Genomic DNA, 20,615 nt, shown 5'->3' on the forward strand with positions numbered 1-20,615 from the left:
ATCAGCAGCAGCGGTAGTAGCGTCCCTTATGTAACCAGGAAAAGAAATGCAAGCCCTGTTGAGACAGAGGACTCGTTGCCTCGATCGCAAGGGAGACCCTGGGTTATTTTTTGAGTACTCAGGAGTGTTTAATCACAGAGACGCTCTACGCCATGGCTTACAAGGTCGCACTCATTACACACAAAGTGCTTGACACAAATGAACCACAATACCTTGTTGATCTCGTCAAAGGAGCATAAACCAACGTGCGACGCAGCAGCAGCAGCAGCTGTTGGCTAGCCATTGTACAAAGACGATCACCGCATCGCGCGCATTCAGATGCGCTTCTGCGGCCGTCTGCAACGCTTTTCCTTCCGCTATTAGGAAGCCACTGGAGCTGTGGTGCACTTTTAACCCATCTAGATTAAACACTTATTTCTTTAGAACTGATTTTTGTGTTTAGTTTGATATCCTTCCTCCACACCTCCGATTAGCATGGTGGGCCACGTACGGTGCAAAAGAAGTTCAACATACATACGTGCATGGCTTGCAATGGGCGAGGGATTGGAGATGACGCATGTGTTGTTGTGGGTTGTAGAAATTACTCGATTTTAATTTCAAGTCCCAGTGAGGTTGCGCGAATTTGCGGGCGATGAGAATCAAAACAAGGGGGGGTAAAAAACTCAATCACAAGAGATCAAATTGTTGCTTATTCATGCGGTTCTCTACGTGACAATTACCCAGGCAATTTCTCCATGAATGGACAGGCGGCGTTTAAACGGCGTTGTTGCTTTGATTATTTTTTGTTAAGCCTCAAATTCCTGCAGACTATTTGGCTCACAACAGCACCTTCACAAAACCCCCACTCAACTTGCTTCATAAACATCGTCATCATCATTCGCACCGTCTTCTCATCGCAACATATGCCCACTGGCTTACAGCATACATTTGTTAACTTCTGTTTATTATTATCATCGTCAGCACCTTGGTCAATCCACTGCTGGATGACGGCCTCCTCCACAAGCCGCACACTGCCACGACGTCTCACGACTCTGTGATGCAACGATCCACCCTGCACCTGTGCGCAAACTTCCGTTCAAAAAACAGTTTTCACAGAAAATTCGCAATACAAATTATTATTTGCGATTGTGCAACACTACCAGCACTACCTGGATGGATTTATGTTGAACTTTTTGCACCATACGTAGCCAACCGTGCTAATCGGAGGTGCGGGAGGACAACAAACTAAATGCAAAAAAGAGTTTTAAAGAGATGAGTTTTCAAATACCTGCCCCCACAAGTAGAACACATTTAAACATTCACAGTGCAATGTGTTTCTGGGTATCTGGCGGCACAGAGATGGAGTTCAACTGAACCTAACCGGGAATGAGTGTGTTGATGACCAGTATACGAATGACACTTTATTCTGAGAACAGGACGATGCGCAACGTGGATTCGCGCAGAATCTCAATGTGCGGGCGGGCGCCTCAAGACGCCATTTTATTTGCGCAGACTCGCGTGGTATTCGCACCCAGCGATCGCGAGCGTCCGGGAGGCTTCAACGTCAACAAACCACCCGCCCCCGTCCGCCGCCGGCATCTTCCATCGCGAGGAACGGCCGCAAAGGCCACCAAAAGTCACCTTCAGCCACCGTTCGGGAACACCACGTGCTGCCCAAAACGGGCAGGAGGGTCGCGGCTAGGGTTGGGGGAAGGCTCAAAGTGTTTTTGCCAACTCTCATGCCGTTGCTGCCAACGAAATGTGAACGTTTTGCCAGAGTTGGAATGTTCACTTTGGTGACCTCCCCATCGTAGCGCCACCAACGACAGAAGTGGTACAACATCCCAGGGGCCCCGTTGCACCACTCCGAGACGCTGTAATCGTCGCCCCTCGCCCCAACAAGGCTCCCTGCAAGAACCGGCCTTGCGATAAAAGCTCCTCCAAACATTTGGAATGGCTTGTCCCATGTCAATCATCTGATATATTTATAACCTTTTAGCTTTCAGAGCTGGGCCGAGATAAAGTCCCAACACGGTGCCCGGACCACCTCGCTCGGCCGAGTGCAGAACTCCCACACAGAACCGAGCATGATCCCAGCGGTGCTGGCTCGGTGTTCTGACATGGCCATTAGGAGCCGCCTCCTGAGCCACTCTCGGGTCTTCCTCAAACATCAGCGGGCAAGATCAATCAAATTTACATGGGCATAAAAATCCTCCGAGCGAAACGGGCACGGTCCCCTCCTCAAGGTGACTCGGCGTCGTGCCACATGGCGGAGTGGCCGGTTACCAGCGGGCCCCACCCATGTGGGATGTCGCCAGCCACACACACGCGTGTCACACACACGCCTGCCACACGCACGCCTGCCACACGCACGCGTGCCACACGCACGCGTGCCACACGCACGCCTGCCACACGCACGCGTGCCACACGCACGCGTGCCACACGCACGCCTGCCACACGCACGCGTGCCACACGCACGCGTGCCACACGCACGCCTGCCACACGCACGCGTGCCACACGCACGCGTGCCACACGCACGCCTGCCACACGCACGCGTGCCACACGCACGCCTGCCACACGCACGCCTGCCACACGCACGCCTGCCACACGCACGCCTGCCACACGCACGCGTGCCACACGCACGCCTGCCACACGCACGCCTGCCACACGCACGCCTGCCACACGCACGCCTGCCACACGCACGCCTGCCACACGCACGCCTGCCACACGCACGCGTGCCACACGCACGCCTGCCACACGCACGCCTGCCACACGCACGCCTGCCACACGCACGCCTGCCACACGCACGCCTGCCACACGCACGCCTGCCACACGCACGCCTGCCACACGCACGGGCACCACATACCCGCGACCATGCCCTCGACAACGGGCTGAGGAAGGGCAAGGGTGGCGGCATCAGCTTTCCCAGAATCCATGCTCCAGGGGGCGATAAGCACAGCGAGCTTCCCAGAAGCGATTGCCCCCAATCAATGAGGGTCTTTTTCGTTCAGCAATCGCTCGTCAAATCAACGCATTGTCCTTTACTTAACCAGCTGAGAGCACTGGAATGGGATAATATCGTCAGATAATTAACCAGGAAACGCCTCGCTCAGTCTGAAGACTCATTTGTCAGGACGGCGCTGCATTGGGATTGTTTGGCCAATTCCTTTCGACCGAGTGCCGTGCGTGTGCGTGCGCGGGCGTGGGAGGAATCCAGCAGCCTGGGGTAACTCCCGCGCATATTGAGGAGACCATGAAGGCCGGCTGACACGCACAAGTGCGCATACAAGCGTACGCGTCAGCCGTGTTCCTCTAACACGTTGGATGGCAGCAGCCCCTGCCAAACCCATCTTGCTCCCAAGTGTGCGTAATCCCTGAGGAAAAGGAAGGGGGCGCGATCAAGCAGACCTGGACGTACGTTACGTACGACGGAAGAAGCCAGTGCGCGATGAAGTTCATACATCAGTTTCACACGGAAGGCTTTCGCGACCAATATTAGCCATAATAAAACTAAATTTAGGTTAGATCACGTAAATATATAAATGTGTCGTTAAACCCACCGCCACCCGACACAGCCAATTAGTAAGGTTTTGTCATGTAAACAAAACGTGCCAATTAGTTACTAGTTCAGCACACCGGTGTGCTGTAAACGTGGGGGAAATTAAAATGAAGTGGGTTAGGCCGCTGTACGTGAGCTGTATCGTTCAGTTTCGTTCCGACAAACGGGCACTACTTTTTCTTTTGCTCAATATGTTCAACGTTAATAAAAGGTATCCAAGCAAAAAGTTCTCCACGCATTATCCTGCAGTTAATGAGAAAAGTGTAATTTATTGGCGCACTCTATTGACTGCGTATTGATACATATAAAACTGTTGAGCTAGATTTTCAACCAATCAGCATCGAAAATGTAAGTAGGTCAGAGCCAAAATCAGGCCAATATCACTACGCACATGTAAACATGGAGGACGTAAGCAGCGCAGCTTCATCTGATAGCGGCGATCAAGCTCGATGCAGCGTATCATCCCAAGACTAGGTGAGTTCCACACAGCCATGTCCTTTATGGCAGTGATAGGCAAACGTTTCAAAGAAGCAGGACTACAGGATATGCTGATTGAATCAACTGTGGTAGCTGTTGGTTCAATAAATGGAGTCATTAGTGGACATCACTACAACCGTAGCATTCGTGCACACAAACTCCTATTTGAGGCAATGCATATGTTGCGGTTGAGGTCATTTCTTCAGTCTGAGGCAGGATTTTCATCTAACTCAGTGTCTGACATATTATCAGATATGCTGTCCTGCTATGATAGATATGTACATGAGATGAACTCTGTTAATCCCACCTTTGGACTTTGGAGCTCATACATTGAAATGGTTCAACTGTTACTGAGTTTCATTAGAGCAACCAGAGACTCTGACTAGAGCCTTCACTTAGCAACAGTGAGACGTATGCTGGCATGGTATTTTGCATATGACCGCCAAAATTATGCAAGGTACCTATCAGCATATTGGGTCGAGATGATCAATCTTCCAAAGACTCATTCACACTGCTATGAAGAAGTTACTGCAAAAGGAAACTGGACAGTGCAGTGTAAGGATGCTAACAGGTTCTCATCCATAGCTTGTGACCAAGCAATAGAACAAACCTGCAACCGTGATTCAAAGACGGCATAACTGGGATAACATTGAACAGAGGTGCCGTCCAGCGATGGATACTGTCTCATCCTGAACGTTCTGCAATCACAAGGCAGTGTGAAATGATGGCTGGAATGCAACATGAAGAGAGGGATCATAAAGAGTTGAATGCAACAACAATTGCAAAAGACAATGCTGCTGTTATATCTTTGGTTTCAGCGGTTGAGTCTATGATCAATCCCTTCCTGCCTCGTGAAGATCTTGTATGTGTTAGCTCTGGTGTTGTTGCTACAAAGACTGTCAGAGATGACATACAAAGTGCTTGTGATAAAGGTGAAACAGCTCTGAAAAATTTCATCCAAGATCGAGTCCAGTCATCAAAAACATACTTATTCTCTCCAATAAAGTCCTTGAAGCTCACTACGTTTGGGGATCAAATTAAGAAATCATCCAAGACAAAAGATGGAAATCAAGTCATTCTAAAAAATGACAGGAGACTCTTTGCATGACTGTTAGTGATAAGTCAATCCCGGTCTGTAAACTTGAAAGAGATTCTGACATATTCACTTGGCAATATCTCATCCCCATTAGCAAGCACTGATGGTTCATTAGCCAAAACTAATAAGGCTGCTCTTCTAGCTTGTTTAGAATCAAAGAACAAGGACTGTCATGTGAACAAGACTGTTGGTGATAATGGTGCCCTACTGATAGATGGCATGGCATTGATCAGGAGTCTCAAGAATATACCAGACACATTCGGTGAGCTTGCTGATGATCTTCTTCAACTTATGATTAGGATGGGTAGAAAGTTCAGTTGTCCAAGGGTCGATTTTGTCATTGATTGCTACCCGGCAGTGAGCATCAAAAATGCTGAACGATCAAGACGTGCTATTGCTGGACAACAATTACTGCAAATATACAGCATCAAGCAGAAGACTCCAAGTCAGTGGACCAAGTTTCTAGCCAGTGGTGAAAATAAACAAGCCTTGACAGACTTTCTCTTTGAGACATGGAGAACTGTGCCTTTACAAGCAGCTGGAAAAGACATAGCTATCTTTGTGGCACACAGAAATGTATGTCATCAACTCACTCTTAAAGATGGCATTATGTCTGTCAAAGAGGTAGAATCTTTGACTTGTGACCATGAAGAAGCTGACACGAGGCTCCTACTTCATGCAAAACATGCCTGGAGTGAACTTTATAATAAGATAATCATACAGAGTCCTGACACTGACGTTGCTATCATTTCACTTTCAATAAAGGCTAAGCTTCCCTCAGCAAAGATGTACTTTCTGAAAGGAACAAAAGACAGGCAAAGAATGTTCGATCTCCAGGCTATTGGTTCTGCTTTGGGTCCTTCACTAACAGCGGCACTGATAGGACTACACACATTCACTGGCTGTGACTCAACTAGTTCCTTTTATGGGAAAGGAAAAGAGAAACCACTAAATATAGTGTCTGGAGTACATCAGTGTATTTGTTGCTCTTGGGAGGCAATTTGAAATGGACAGCACCACATTTGTGACCATAGAACGTTTTGTGTGTGAGCTGTATGGAGAAAAGGTATCAGATGTTAATTTGGCCAGATACAATAGGTTCTGTGTCCAGGCCTCTTCCGAACAGGCATTACCTCCAACAAAAGATGTACTTACAGAGCACTTCAAGCGTGCTAACTACCAAGCTGCAATCCACAGGAGAGCATTGGATCCTTTTATAAATGCTCCCAGTCCAGACGGCTTTGGATGGATTGTCAAGGATGGTGATCTCATCATATCATGGATGACTAAAGATCCAGCTCCTCAACAGATTTTGGAGTCACTCCACTGTGGGTGTAAGTCTGGTACTTATACAGGTGGAAGGTGCTCATGCCACAAGGCTGGCCTGGCCTGCACTGACCTATGTAAATGTGTTCATTGTGACAATGTGAGATTAACTGAGGATATTGTGTCATGTGAATCTGATAGTGAGGACAGTGATCTTGATATTTAGTGATGTGTATATGATAATAAAATTAATATAGGACATATATATTTAATATAAATCAATCAAAAACTAAATCTTGTTTACAATAATCATTCTTGTGAATATGTAAATGTAGTGCAGTTACTGCTCGTGTATGCGAATTGACAATTCACCATTAAATGTGTTATTTTGAAAGTGTTTTTTTAATATATTATATTTTGGCTTAATTCTATTTGTTATTCAGATTTTACCCCAAATATTACCTTCGAATTGGAACAACATAATGAGAAGTAATTGGGATGTTAATGCTACAGTAGAAGTTTGCTTGATAATCTTATCATCTTTACTGTGCATAGATAGCAACTTCAGGTATATCACACATTTCAAACTGGTTTATTTTGTACTTCAAGTGGTAATTCTGCATTTTTGGGTTTATATGATAAACAGGTTTGAAAGTGCAAAATTCCCTATGGTTTCCCTTTTTTTCAAAATGGGCACCTTTAGCATAATTTTTCTCAAAAACTGCAAGGTTGTGTGCGGATAACTTTTTCCTAAGGAATCTCTATATATTTCTGATGTTAAATATAAAAAAAGTAGGTAGTGCCCCACTTGGTGGAACGAAACCCTATTTCTAGGCCTCTTTTAGGCTACCGACAGCGGCCTAGGTGTGTTGGAGAGTAACTGGTAACGAATTGGCATGTTTCATTTCCGTGACAAACCTTACTAATTGGCTGTGTCGGGTGGTGGCGGGTTTAAAAACACATTTCTATATAAATTTGTCCACAAATAAAGTGAAATTAAGGTTAAAACAAGGACGTGAGGGTGTCGCAATGGTAACATTTGCGACTCGCAGCTAGAAGAACCTGGACGGTTCCATTCCCGACTCGGGCGGCTTTCTGCGTGGCGTCTGCACGTTCTCCCCCCTGCTCGGTGTTGCTTTCCTCTGGGTTCTATGATATAGAAACACACAATGTCACTGGTGTTGGCCAAACGTCCCAATATAGCAGGACCCTCCTGATAAAGGCTCTTCTTAAGACTCAGTGTGGCTTCCCTATGCGTATATTTACATTGCATACATGCGCACAGAACTTTTGCCAATCCACTGCTGGATAATGGCGTCCCCACTGCGTGCGGATCGCTCGACTCTACTTCGCGGCGCTGATCGATGCGGGTCGGTGAAGGCGGGCAACACTATTTATTTAATCATGTTATATTTACAAATGTGGGAATCACGGAAGTGTAGTACAACGGTAGATTTCTGCTGCGCCACCCTCTGCTGCCCACAGAGTAACAATACACAGCCTGAAGCTGGGGTGTACAGCAGCAAAGAAAATCTTCTTTTGTGTTAATCGCGTAAATATAAATGTGAAGTTAAACTCGCCACCACCACGCAACAACAGCCAATAAGTAAGGTTCGTCACGTAAACAAAACATGCCAATTAGTGACTCGTTCAGCACACCGGTGTGTTGAAGAGTAAAACCCACAACATTTACACAATTAGAGTCCCGTGACGTTTCTCCAGTAAAATTACAACCAGCCTCGTCAGCCGACAACCGGCATTGTGGAGAAACCCTCCCCGTTTCGGTCTGGAATGGAGGTGGTAAATTGCGACGTCGTCACTGCGAGCAGCAACGAGAACTTCCCACCGAGGTGGCCGATCCAGACGACTGCATCAGGGAGAAGGCCGTTAAACGAGGGGTGTGGCTGGGTTCGTTGGGACGTTTCCGCGCTGGAGCCAGCCAAGTTGTCGTTCGGTGCAAAGGCCCTCGAGAACGTGCTGTTGCGTTTGTTCGAAATGCAGTCTGCTTAAAGTACGACGGAGTCAATTGAGATTTTCTCGAGTCAAATTGACTCGTGACTGGAAACGTATAACATAGGCAATAATGCAACATTTAGGAAACCGGTGTTTACAATAACAAGACGGGACAATGGAGCGCGTTACGAGCAGCGCGCGTTATTAAAATTTCCTACTGGGGCGAGTACAATCGCTCCGAGCTGGCACGCACGGCTCGGCGATGACTTCATTCAAATTGTACACACAATGGCATTTCCTTCACCCCGCGAGTGCCTCTAACGGCTGCGAGACAGCAGGGAGAGAGACGCTTAGAACAATTAAAAGTCTCGGCGGAGTCGCTCGTACGCGCGGAGGGGGTAAGAGCTTCCTCATGCACAAGCCCCGGTGAGCGCATCCACGCGGAATGCACCGATCCGCGCGAAATGCACCGATCCGATCGCACCGCCTGAGCAAAGCGCGAGCCTTGGATGATGGTGCCGTGCACAATAAAAGGTGTCGTAGGCTGCTGCTGCTGCTGCGCCCGCCACCGTGGTGGGCAGCAGAAGATGGTGCAGCAAAGCTCACATCGTTGCGTTGTACTCCCACGAGCTGCCACAGTGGCGGTGGAACGGTCGGCAACACCGGATCTGCAATCCAGAAGTGGCCGGTTCGATACCATCTTCATGGTGAAGTACGGTCAAACAACCGACATGGCACTCACGGCTACGGCTGCACACACAGTGGTCGACATGTAAACGTCCGTTCAACGTTAGTGCGCCGGTGTGGGAAACCAATTCGTTCCCACGCTCGCCACCACTCACCCCTGTGCGGGAACATCGGAGCGCAGGAAGGGGAACCGCCGTGGAAGGTGTCGGCAAGCGTGCGTCTGATCCTCTGAGAAGCGGCAGTTGCGGAGTACCCGGCATGTACAGGCCAACACTCCGCCACCGCACGTACACACGCGCGCAAGACGCAACGGTAAATTCCGCAGCGGAGGATGCACGTGCACACGTCTCCCCCCCCCCACCCAACCCTTGGCTTAATCTTTTTTAGCGGAGCATGCGGCTAGCGCGCGATAAATGGCGCGCGTTTAAAGATTCACGGTAAATGACGCGGACCTGCCTTCAAAGCGGACAAATTTCACCGCCCCCCGCCTTTCACCCGCACGCTCCCATCGAGACGGCTGACAATCGCTCGTCGGCCCGAGAGGAGAACGGACGTTAATCACGCGATCCCCTCTCGTCTCGAGACACGCCGGCACGATAACTCACTTCGAGCAAATTAACGCCAAGTAAAAGCTCGCACCTGCAACGCAAGCCCGGGATTACTCCACAAAATAACGGCCCTGCAGAGAGCTGCAGAGGAACGAAACGGTATGGACTGGGATAGCGTTGAGGGCACAGGCCATTCTGAAAAGTGAAACGAGATAGAGACAACAAAGCGAAGAAAATTTTCAATGACGTTTGTTTTTTTACCAATGATCACATCTTAACATTTCACCTCCAACGATGATCGACTAGAACGACTGCGGAGACAATGGTGGAAGTTTCTGAAATCTTCCCCAAACCGCCTGTCCACCCAGCGGAACGCATGGGTTGACTACGGTTAGCCAATCAGCAGACTTCATATGTGGTGGGGTGAAATGTGGGTACACCCACGTCTTCGATGACATCTGGCCAGCGTGGATGAGTAGAGGGCCTCTCAAGCCTACTGTAGTAGAGGCCCTTCTACCAACAGTGGGTGGACCAAGAAATTGCAGGGCTGCACCTTTACCGTTACTTCTCAAGCCACGGGCAATCGGTGAGCAGAAACACACGACGCCTCCAGTCGCATGTCTCAGGGTGCCACTTTGTTTTCGTTGCACAAAGACACGCGTGTGCTCGCCGTGACTCCGCAGGCTTCCGTGCCGTTCGATGTTTTCCCACGTTGCATCTTCCCGTCAAGTTGAAAAATGAAAAGGGGATGTGGAAAAGGAAGAAGAAGAAGAAGAGATGAAAAAATAAAGATCCACCAGGAGACGCCGCCTCGCCACAGCGCCCCCCCCCCTCTAGGCTGGTGGCGGTGGACGCGCCGTCAGGTCGACTCGCGCCCGCGCTGTGCCCCACGTTCTCGCCCGCGAACATCAGAAGCGACAGTTTAACCGGCCGCTTAATTTAAGCCGGACGCTCTGGAATAACAAAACGTCTGCCCTAACCAACGTACGACGACATTGCCGTAATGGCGCGCAGGGTCTTGAGAGAGTCATTAAACCCGACCAAAGAAATTTACCGCGCAACGCGACACTTTAACTCTTTGCTTTTTTTACTTTTCACCTTTTTTCTCTTAACGCCAACATGGTGGATCTGGTCCGACACCGGGAACGCAGCTCTCTCTTCGCCCAAAATGTTCTGGCTCTTGCCCTGCGGTTGAATGTCGAAAACGGATCTGGAACCACACGTGGGTTGGTTCGCCCACTGAGACGGCCCCTCTCTCGTGCGGGTGCTGCTCGCGATGGATCATCGCGCTCGATGATGCGCGCCATGCCTATTATCCACGAGGCCTGGCTAGGGGCGATGGATCACGGCACCTGGAGGAAGACGGTCGCCCATCGGTTGGCGCCGTGGTGGCGAGATGTTAACTACCTCGCCTGGTGTGCAGGAGGTCATGAGTTTGATCACGACTCTGAACGCCTGTATATTTGGAGTTGGTATGTTCTCCCCATGGTCACGTGGATTTGTCTCCGGGTCCTCTGGTTTTTCCCTCCACATTTATAATCAACATGCGGCGTTTAGGTATTTTGCTGCCATAAATGTCCACGTGATAAGCCAATGCATTGGGCTATCATGTGCAGCCAGATTGCTTCTGAAAAAGAGCTCTATAGCTCAGTGGGCCTTGCAGAGTAAAACAAAAATAGTTTTGTAGTTTAGGGGCAGCATCGAAGGCTCGCACCCCAAGTATCGAGCTTTCTCGTAGCCGGACGCAGGCCCGCTGGCCAGGCCGCACGTGAACTGCGACGACGAAGCTTGGGATGATGACGCTCTACGAGCGGCCACGCGACTCAGCGCTCGAGCACAACGGTCGGAAGCTTTCGAGTTCAAATACTGTATTGTTGGGGGGGGGGGGGGGGGGGGAGTTGACTCAGCCCATCATACCAGCCAGGGTCGATAAATAAGTAATATTTTAAAAAACTTTTGTTCTAGTAATGGCAGAACTCCACGACTCCAGGAAGTGGCCCCGAAGCTTGCCATAACGTAAGGGACCGTGGCAAATTACAGCCAACGTCAGTTGACCGTGGACAATAAGACCCAAGCCGAAACATAATAAATAAAAAATAATGTTAAAAAATATGTAATTTTTATTTTTTATGATAGAATATAGTATTGTCATCAGTATGACATGTATAACGAGTTTGCAGTCGATTCCACATTGGAAAGTGGGTTAAAATTGAGTTACAAGATTTGAGGATACAACAACGACAACAGACAGAGTGAGTTAAAAGAAAGTGTGTAAAATAGGTACCCACTCTCCGGGGAAATCACCTGTGGATGTCCTATGGAGAGAGACTTTCCCGCTACCAAAGGAATGTAGAATCTCCACCACTGGCTCTCCAGGGCAATGAACAGGAGATGCGCACCACCCAAACGCTCACTTGGAGCAGGAATTCACGTCCAGCTTTTTGACCATTGGCAAATATAAACCGAGCACCTATTTTGGGAAGTCAGCAGTCGTTACGCATTGGACAGACTGGTCCCCGTCACGTGAATGTGGAATTCCCACCATTGACTTGAGGCCAGCAACAGAGAGGGCCGTGCACCACCCCATGCACGTCGTCCCAGCAGGGAGTCGCACTGACTTTCAGTCGGCAGACACATTTCCCCAGGAACCATCACGGGTCTCCTCCCCTCTGCTCTATGTTTAATAAGCTACCTTAGCCCTCAATGGGGCAGCGCTGTTCCTAGCGAGTGTGGGGTTCATTACTCATCAAAGACAAAGATCCCCCCCCCCATAGCCTTAACATACTGTAGGAACCAAGTTCTGTTAGAGATTATCTATGACGGCCAGCACGGTACACGAGGTGGATGGGTGGCCGGCAACACGACCGGGCCGCCTTTGTCTCCCTAGTAGCGATATTGACACAGTGCACCAGGTACACATTTGAGGCCGAGTCGACCGCGGGGAGGTCCTGAACCGGTTCAGATAACCATCACAAGTGCTGGTCCACACAAAGCCGCAATCCCATAATCGTCCACAACTGCGTTTGGACCGTCAGGCTCTCGCTGTGCAGTGCGGAAATCCTCTTAGCCTGAACGGAGCGTCGAGGGCTCGACCCCCCCGGATCTCGGCGGTGCCGGCTCAGCGTGGACACCAGTCCCAAGCACCGGGCCGCGAGCCTCCACCGCACACTTCATGTGGCTCAGGTGACCGCGTGCGTTGGGACGAGGCGCTGCCTAATACATGGAATGGGGCCGCTGCCCGTTACCATGGGCGCCGCTGTGGTGAGATGTTAACTGCCTTGCCTGGTATGGAGGAGGGCGTAGGCTCCATCCTGACGCCTGCTGTATATTTGAAGTTTGCGTGTCTCTCTCCCTGTGGTCGTGTGGATTTTTCTCCGGGTCCTCCGGGTTTTCCCTTCACATTTAGAATCAACATCGCGCGTTTAGAATATTTGGCTGCTCTAAATTTCCACGTGACAAGCTACTCCGCTGAGCTATCTTTTGTGGCCAGGTCGCTTCTGAAAAAGAGCTACATAGCTCAGTGGGCCTTACCTGGTAAAATAAAAAGTTAATTTTCTATGGTTCTTTCGGTAAAGTCATGTAGATAGAAAAAATTATAACAATAAAATAATAAAAATAAGGTGACTACAAAATAATACAAATATCAATCGATTGCCTGCGTTGCGATCGAAACGAGAGCAGCTGCTCTGTGATCCCTTCAGAAGCGTCGTCAAGCAGCGTTGTGTAAAGCGGGTTGTTTACGAGTACGTGCCAATGTGAGCGACAGTCGGCCACCGGGGTGCCAGCGTCACAGCTCGAGTCTTTAATTCGGATATGACGCAAAAACAAATAAAGCGTCAATTTACACAGCGGCTAAATGTGACCACGTCCCAAAATGTTGTGCAGAGGACACTGTGAGAGGCAGTGGGTCATGGGCAGAGGAGAGAAAATTCTTGAGCCTGGACTGGAAGGGCGCAGGGAGTTCACAGCACAGATGGCTGGGGAAGAGCTTTTCAGACAATGGTTGGGGGGGGGGGCAGCAGTAGAAAATGGGCCACCTCCAAATTACTTACGATTACTAAGTATTAATAATACAAAATTTACATGGAAATCCTATGTGGAGTGTCAAGACTTTTCTGAGGTCAATCTTTGAGATATTTGGCCAGGCATGCGAGAAGATGCCACTTAAACACCCCTTACAAGTCACACGTCCATTTGCCTGCCGCACCTGCGTGCGAAGACTTGAACGAGTGCCGCCCCCAATGTCGTTAAACATCGCCCCAACGTTATGGAAGTTGTCTTTGCTTTCCTTGCCAGGGAGACAATACATCTAAAAGGGCTCCCGGGAGGGGACCTACGAGGTCACGTTCCGACGACTGCTCCTACTTCTTGCGCAGAGTCCAGGAGGTGTCAAGGCGGCGCAAGCTCGTGGCTATGCGCGCGCTGTTCTGCCAGTCGTGCTATCTAAGCAGCTAGCCAATGCGGCCGCTTGTCCATCAGGTTTATCGCATTCTTTACGACTTTCCCAATTAATGGTTCGCGTGATTGAGTGTCAAATCCTCATCGGGATTTCACAACTCTTCAGCAAAAATATATTTTTTCTGCAATGTCTGCCGCGGCGAGCGGCGCACGGCCGTCGCGGACACCCATCAATGTGGCCTCGCTTTGTCCAGGAGGCATGCCCAGCGCACGTATTGGCGCAAGCAAGTATGCGATCGGACGCTACGTTTGACACTGTGTTTATGACCGCATCCGCACAAAGCATGGCGGCAGCAACAAACGCGGATACTTGATGACGACGATGTCCAAATGGAAAATAACAAAAATTATCCAGCAGTGTGCAGAGTCCGTGGTCATCACCCAGAACAGAACCATGGAAGGTACAATTACCAAACGTTCGAGTCACAAACACGGAGGAGGCATCGCAGCGATGATTCACCGCTCCGCTATCCTTGACACAACCATCTGACTCAGCAACCTCAATGTAAAATTATAGTCATTGCTTTATGCCTACATCGGCCATACCAAGAAGACCCGGAATGTGCCGGATCTTGTCCCATCTCAGAAGCTAAGCAGGCTTGAGCCCGGACGGTGGTTGTCTGGGTGAGCACCGTGACAAATCAAAGGGTTTTGTGCGGCTACGTGGCTGGCAGCAGAGGGCAGTGCACCAAAATGCTTCGCTCCAAAATCTATGCTCCCCATGTTTCCCAAACCCGCACCGACCAGGATGGTGAAGTATGCAAAAAAGTAATCCCTGTGACCCGTGTTGCACGGGGAGGCCCTCCTCCAGCAGTGGAGTGAACATCTAATAAGTATAACCCGTAAAAACGAAGTTTTTCACTATAAATCCTTTATATGCGTGGCAGCGAACTTAATATAAAGGATTTAAAAATATATTCGCCTGTGGAGGACGCGGGGATCGATCCCGCGACCTTTGGCATGGGAAGCGAGGGCGCTACCAACTGCGCTACTCCGCCACGGCCTGTGGAGGGGTTACGCTCTGGGCTCTTACACTGTGCGTTCTATTTGAATATATGTAAAATATTTTTTTTTTGCCTAAAAAGTGTAAAATGTCAGCTCGATTGGATCATGGGAAGTGGGTTAAAAAACGACCGAAAGATTTGCACGGTCGTAAGCACGCAAGCAAGCACGCAAGCAAGCAAGCGAACTTAATATAAAGGATTTAAAAATGGCTGTGCACATACAACACGTTAAGGCTGGGCATCCTTCATGGAATGGGCGTAATGAAGCCCCTTTGACATACACGTGCGTGTTAAGTGTGTGTGTGCTCACAACAACAAGCGGAGTGCTGGGTGGCTAAAGCACAGCAAGTTGGCCCAGTAGGGGGCACAGGTGGTGCATCGGCCAGTCATCTCAGTAAGTCAACCCATGGCACCTGGGTCTGTCCCGTGACCTCCTGCCAGCAGGCGTTTGACACTTCCCATGGCCTTAAAGTGCGCATAGCCTGGCACAAGCACCGTGGTGACGTCACCGCCACTTAGTGGTGATTGGCGGTTGTTGTTGTGCATGGAATTGCGTTAACAACCGGTGACATCTCATTCCCGTTGTTCACATCGAGCGCCTATCCTCGACAGAGGTGTGTGTCCCGCCCTCACCCTGCCCGCTGCAATTAGCAACGAGAGCGACCGTGAGCAAGCGAGGTCACTCGTATACCTCTGACCTTCCACCACGATCGCTTGCGCCTTGTCTAACGCTGCGGTCGGGAGAATGTCGGGGAAAGATGGTGGAGGTGTGCAGCAGCGGTGGCTGTGGGAATCTGGCGGAGGGGGAGAGCGCGTCAGCGATGAAGTGTGGTGGCGGCACCGGCAGGTTTGGCCGCAATGACGTCTTGACCCAATGCTGTTAAGTATTACGAATTGATGTGCTCTGAGAACACAAATTGTGCAGTACGGCCAGGGCACAATTTCCCGTTTATAGCATTAAATACAAGCCTGCCTCTAAATTCTGAATGGGCGGCACCACGCTATGAATCAAGGACACAGAAAAGACTTCGCTAAACAAAACGAGCCATCGGAACATAAATATCAGCAAGTGGGTTTGGCATGCGCACCTAAAGCACTGTGAAATGTTTACTGGATTTACTGTGGGGCGATGCTGTAAAACTTATTTTCCGTGATGACCTCACGGGCAAGTTGATCCAACCTGGCCTATGCTGGACTCTGGCGACTTGCCGCCCGGCAGGAATGCCGTGGCATGCTCACAAGCCGGGCTGAGGCGGCATGGCAGATTGAGTGCATACATACAAGCTCATTATTGGTGCAAGATGATGACTAAATTGAATAAGCTATACTGTTCAAGCACTTTCCACACGAGGTTCAAGGCCAATTGACACTAGTTTAAGATAAAACCAAAATTTACTAAGACCAATGTTGTAAAAAAAGTATGTAAAGAGAAGGCTCAATGAATAAAAACATGTACAATAATCTCAAGATGCCATATTAAACCCAGAAAACTCAATTGTAGAAATAGGTCTGAGGATCTTAATTCAAATGCAGCAACTGTGGGCAGAACAAGAGGATCCAGAGAAATAATCCACATACCACGGGGAGAACACACAAACTCCAAATATACAGACGTCAGGGTCAAGATCGAACCCGCGACCTCCTGTATACCAGGCGAGGTAGTTAACATCTCGCCACCTCGGCACTTCCTGACCTATCTGTCCAGGATCTCCTCGAGCCAGGGCCCTAGCCCTGCTTGGGATGACCGATTGCTGCTCGTCAAAGGAGAATTCAAGATGCACACCGTTCGCGGTGCGAGAGGCCTCGCACGTAAATCTGCGTCTGTGCCAGTCTACGCTCAATTACGGGAGACGGCACAAATTAACCGATGCAGCTTTTTAAGGCCACTTCTTTTGCCCTCGAACTGGGCCATATCCTTTGGTCACATAATGCACTAAGAGCATTCGAGTCTTCAGACAAAGACCGATCGCTTGCCTTTTCTCAAGTTGACATTTATGCGTATTGACAGGAGACGATGTTTGCGTGTTGGACGCTCAATTCGGTTGTAGCCAGTTCCTCCCTTTATGGCTGCACCAGTTTGTAGAGCAAGGCTGTTTTGCACCGTCCTGAAAACACTACGTGTGGCATTAAGGCGAGCAGGGCAAGCAGGGGTGCCACGGTGGTGAGATGTATAAATATAGTTTCAGCAAGGTACAGTTTAGGACTGTACCTTGCTGAAATCAGTAAGCAGCTTCATCACTGTATTTTACATAGTCAACACTTTTGGTACAGGAACTGGGTGGATTTTTGCATTGCAGGATCACGAATGATGAACACGGCTTTGAGAGGCATCCAATCAGCGGTAGATTGATCATGGTTGACGATGACTGGATGGTGACCTGATCCACGTTTTGTATACTTATTTAAACGGAGTTCCATCGACAACCACTGCCATGAACTTACTATTCGAGACACTTGCTCTGTGGACCCAATGGCAAGGTTGGTGCCTTAAAATACAGCGGTTTGTAATACCTGAGCGAAGATACCGACTCACATGCGATCAACGGGTAGACATCCAAGTTCGGTCGGAGGAAACTATAACAGCGGACCCATCGAGATCTAAGATCTTAGATGGCATCGTGACTAAAGCCATCGGATGCCACCGGGCCAACGCCATCTACTATCCGCAGGATCCCGCAGCTGCTGCACAGGCGACGCAGCCACCTCCAGGATCCGCCCCGACCGGATGATGCCACCCTCCGGCTCTCAGGTGTGCTTATGGAGGAGGACCACGCGATAATCGTCTCTCACGCATCCTGCTCACGGCCCCACCCATTATTCTTATTATCTTGTCGAAATTTGCATCGCGCCTTTTTCCAGAGCGTTCTTACAGCGATTTGTAAAATTGTACACACGATCGTGGTTTGAGACGAAGAATTAAGTTATTAAAAGTGGCGGTGCAATTCTCGTGACGACAGACCAGGCGTGAGTGTTAAGGAGGAGTTTTTGGGAGGCCTGGTCATAACTAGGGGGGTGAGGGAATGGGGGGTGATGGAAGACTGGGAGGTGGGAAAGTGTTGAGGCATCATCGCATTGGGAAGACAAAGAGGGTTAGCCGGGGGTGGGAGACACGCCGGGATCTGGCAAATGGAAGGAAGCAGTGGCAGCGTCGGCACTGCCCGTGATGACCTTCCACAGTTGCCGATGCGGCGACTGTAGAAGTTTTTTCCCCCCCAATCCAGTTCGGCCTAAACCACGCGCCGTGGATATTCCAAGAGGCACCTCAATGCCTTTCACTCTGTGCGATTTGTTGTCATCTGCTGCGAATGAATAAACGCCATTCTGGCTTTCTCTCCACCTTCTTTCCCACTGCCATGGGGACCGACGGCCAACAGGGAGCGCCGGATTGTTAGAAAAGCCGGGAGGGGGGGGGGGCAACAGCTGGAGGGGGGGGGGAATTGCTCCCCCCACAGCTGGGTCGGGAGAGTTAGTCGCGGGGATGCGGCGCAAGAGGGGAAGATCCCTGCCGCCCGAGGACGCTCGCTGCCCAGCCTGCCGCGGAGCATCCGCTCTGGGGCTCTTCCGGGGGGGGGGAGGCGGCTGGCGCTTGGCTCTCAGCGGAGGGCGAGTTGCAACGATTAATTAAAACCGCATCCATTTACTGGCCCAATGGCAACACAATTAAATCCAATAAAGTAAATAAACCACATTCGAAATGACGGGGAAGGGATACGCAATGTACGGCAAGATACTACGGATTTATATAGCGTCCCAAGTGCGGTCGCACTTCAGGACGCGAAGAGAAACGGCCGGCACATTCATTGTGTAAGCTTAGAGAGGAAGTAATTTGTAAGCGGCGGGGGGAAGTAAAAGGAAGGTCCTGAGCCTCGACTTTATCAGGGGCAGGGAGTCAAGAGCACAGACGGTGAGGGGTAAAGAGTTCCAGACCACGCAGGCAGAAGGGGAGAATGAGCGACCTCCCACCGAGCGAAGGTCGACTGGGGGCTTCGACAGAAGGCGGAGAGAGTGCGTGGAGGCGAGTGGAGTGAGATGAGGGAAGATTTCTCCAGTTTTACTTTTCATTTCTTTCCCAGTTTGGCTCAACATAAATGAGTAAAACAAGTCCCGAACAACAAGCTCATCCTTGATGTTTGGGTCAGACGCAGCCAAATGAAGGGGTCTTGTGAAACCAACAGGCCGATGTATCGCTGCCTCTGCATCGCTGCCTCTGCAGCGCCACCGCTGTGTCGCTGGAGAGCGATCCACACACATTTAGCGCATGGGTAGTCCGACGTTTTGCCACTAGTTACAACCAACATCATCAGGCGGCTGCCAGAATTGAGAATGTATCCTCTCATTTTGGGCTTTGGATAGATGATAGCCCAAGAATGGCCTGTAAATAAATTTCCGAATCACAATAATGGTCAGGTAAGCCTACATGTTGTGGAAACTACAACAAGCTGGCTAACGAAATTAAGATATTTGTTGGATGGATACAGCTAGAAGGATCGTACGAGAGATTGTGTATACTTAGGGAATCTTTTGAAGGCAGACAAAGGATTGAAGTCACGAAATAAAGATGCAAGCGAGGGTGGCTTGGGAGCATTTTCAGATAAGTGAACTTGGCAATGGAAAGCAGCTTACAGATATGCTTAAAGAAGACGCATTTCAATCAGTGTGCATTACCCACTTTGGTACCAAAATAATTCAAATAAACAGCTTTCACATGGTGTAGAAAATCCACTTTCACACAGCCTTCCTGTGAGAGCCGCGGTGAAGCTTCCTCGAGACGGAGAGCGGAGCTGGCGACGCACGCCGCTTTGCCAAGCCTTCATCACGTCGCACGTCGGGGAGAGCGAGCGAGAGAGAGAGCGCGAGCGAGCGCGCGAGCGAGCGAGCAAGCGAGGGAGAGACAGCGCAGCGAGGCACACTGCGACGGTTACGTAATGCCGACACAGCACGGCCGGCGGGGCGGGCTGCATGCAGCCCGGGGAAGTGATGACTCGCTCATTCAGGACGCCCTGGGCTGGTGAAGGCGCGGTGGTGGTGTGGTGGTGGGGGGGGTCGACCGCCGCGTTTACAGTGGCGGACCCCGGCCAGCTCGATCAGTCACCCCCCCCCCCCCCCGTATTTCGATGGCTACGTTGAGATTCAAATCGCGATGCCGAGCGAGGGATTCTCCTGTCGCGGCGTTTTGCCATAACGTGGAGCCCCCGACGAGGTCGCTTTCCTTCCTGCGATGGAGCAACCCGGCAGGGCCCTCGAGCGAACGCGAATCGGCGTGGCCAGGCGACGCAACTTCAAGGATGCCATGACATCATTGCTGGCAACGGTGGTGCGGCACCGTGCGTCAATGCAGCAGCTGTACACTCGCATCTGTGAATCACCCGCAGCTAAAAATGGGAATCACAATTAGTAATTGGTCCTCTTAACTACTTTATTATCTCTCTGCCAGAGAGAGAGAGAACGAGTCTCAATAGGTTCTCACGTGGTTAAACAGAGGGCAACAACCACTACAATTGTTTCCTAAAGACGGGGGGCCTCTATTTCACCTCAGAGACTAGAGGGGGCACGTGGCTTCACAGACGCCCGATTAAGAGCAGCTTGGA

The 20,615-nt window shown here is 50.1% G+C and overlaps 1 protein-coding gene across 11 annotated transcripts in view; it reads right to left on the reverse strand.

The window, feature by feature from the left end:
* The window catches only part of LOC144946545 (uncharacterized), a 229,135-nt gene that overhangs the window by 129,647 nt on the left and 78,873 nt on the right, over positions 1-20,615 (reverse strand). Inside the window, exon 1 of one of the 11 annotated variants that reach the window (XM_078875537.1) lies at positions 15,726-15,788. The exons of the other annotated variants lie outside the window; for them this stretch is intronic. The gene's annotated coding sequence lies outside the window, so the exon portion shown is untranslated. Of the gene's footprint in view, positions 1-15,725; positions 15,789-20,615 lie in introns of those variants that run through there. 11 annotated transcript variants of the gene reach the window in all.

This window comes from Lampetra fluviatilis, chromosome 41 (genome assembly GCF_964198595.1).
Source record: "Lampetra fluviatilis chromosome 41, kcLamFluv1.1, whole genome shotgun sequence".
In the NCBI taxonomy this organism is placed as follows: domain Eukaryota; kingdom Metazoa; phylum Chordata; class Hyperoartia; order Petromyzontiformes; family Petromyzontidae; genus Lampetra; species Lampetra fluviatilis.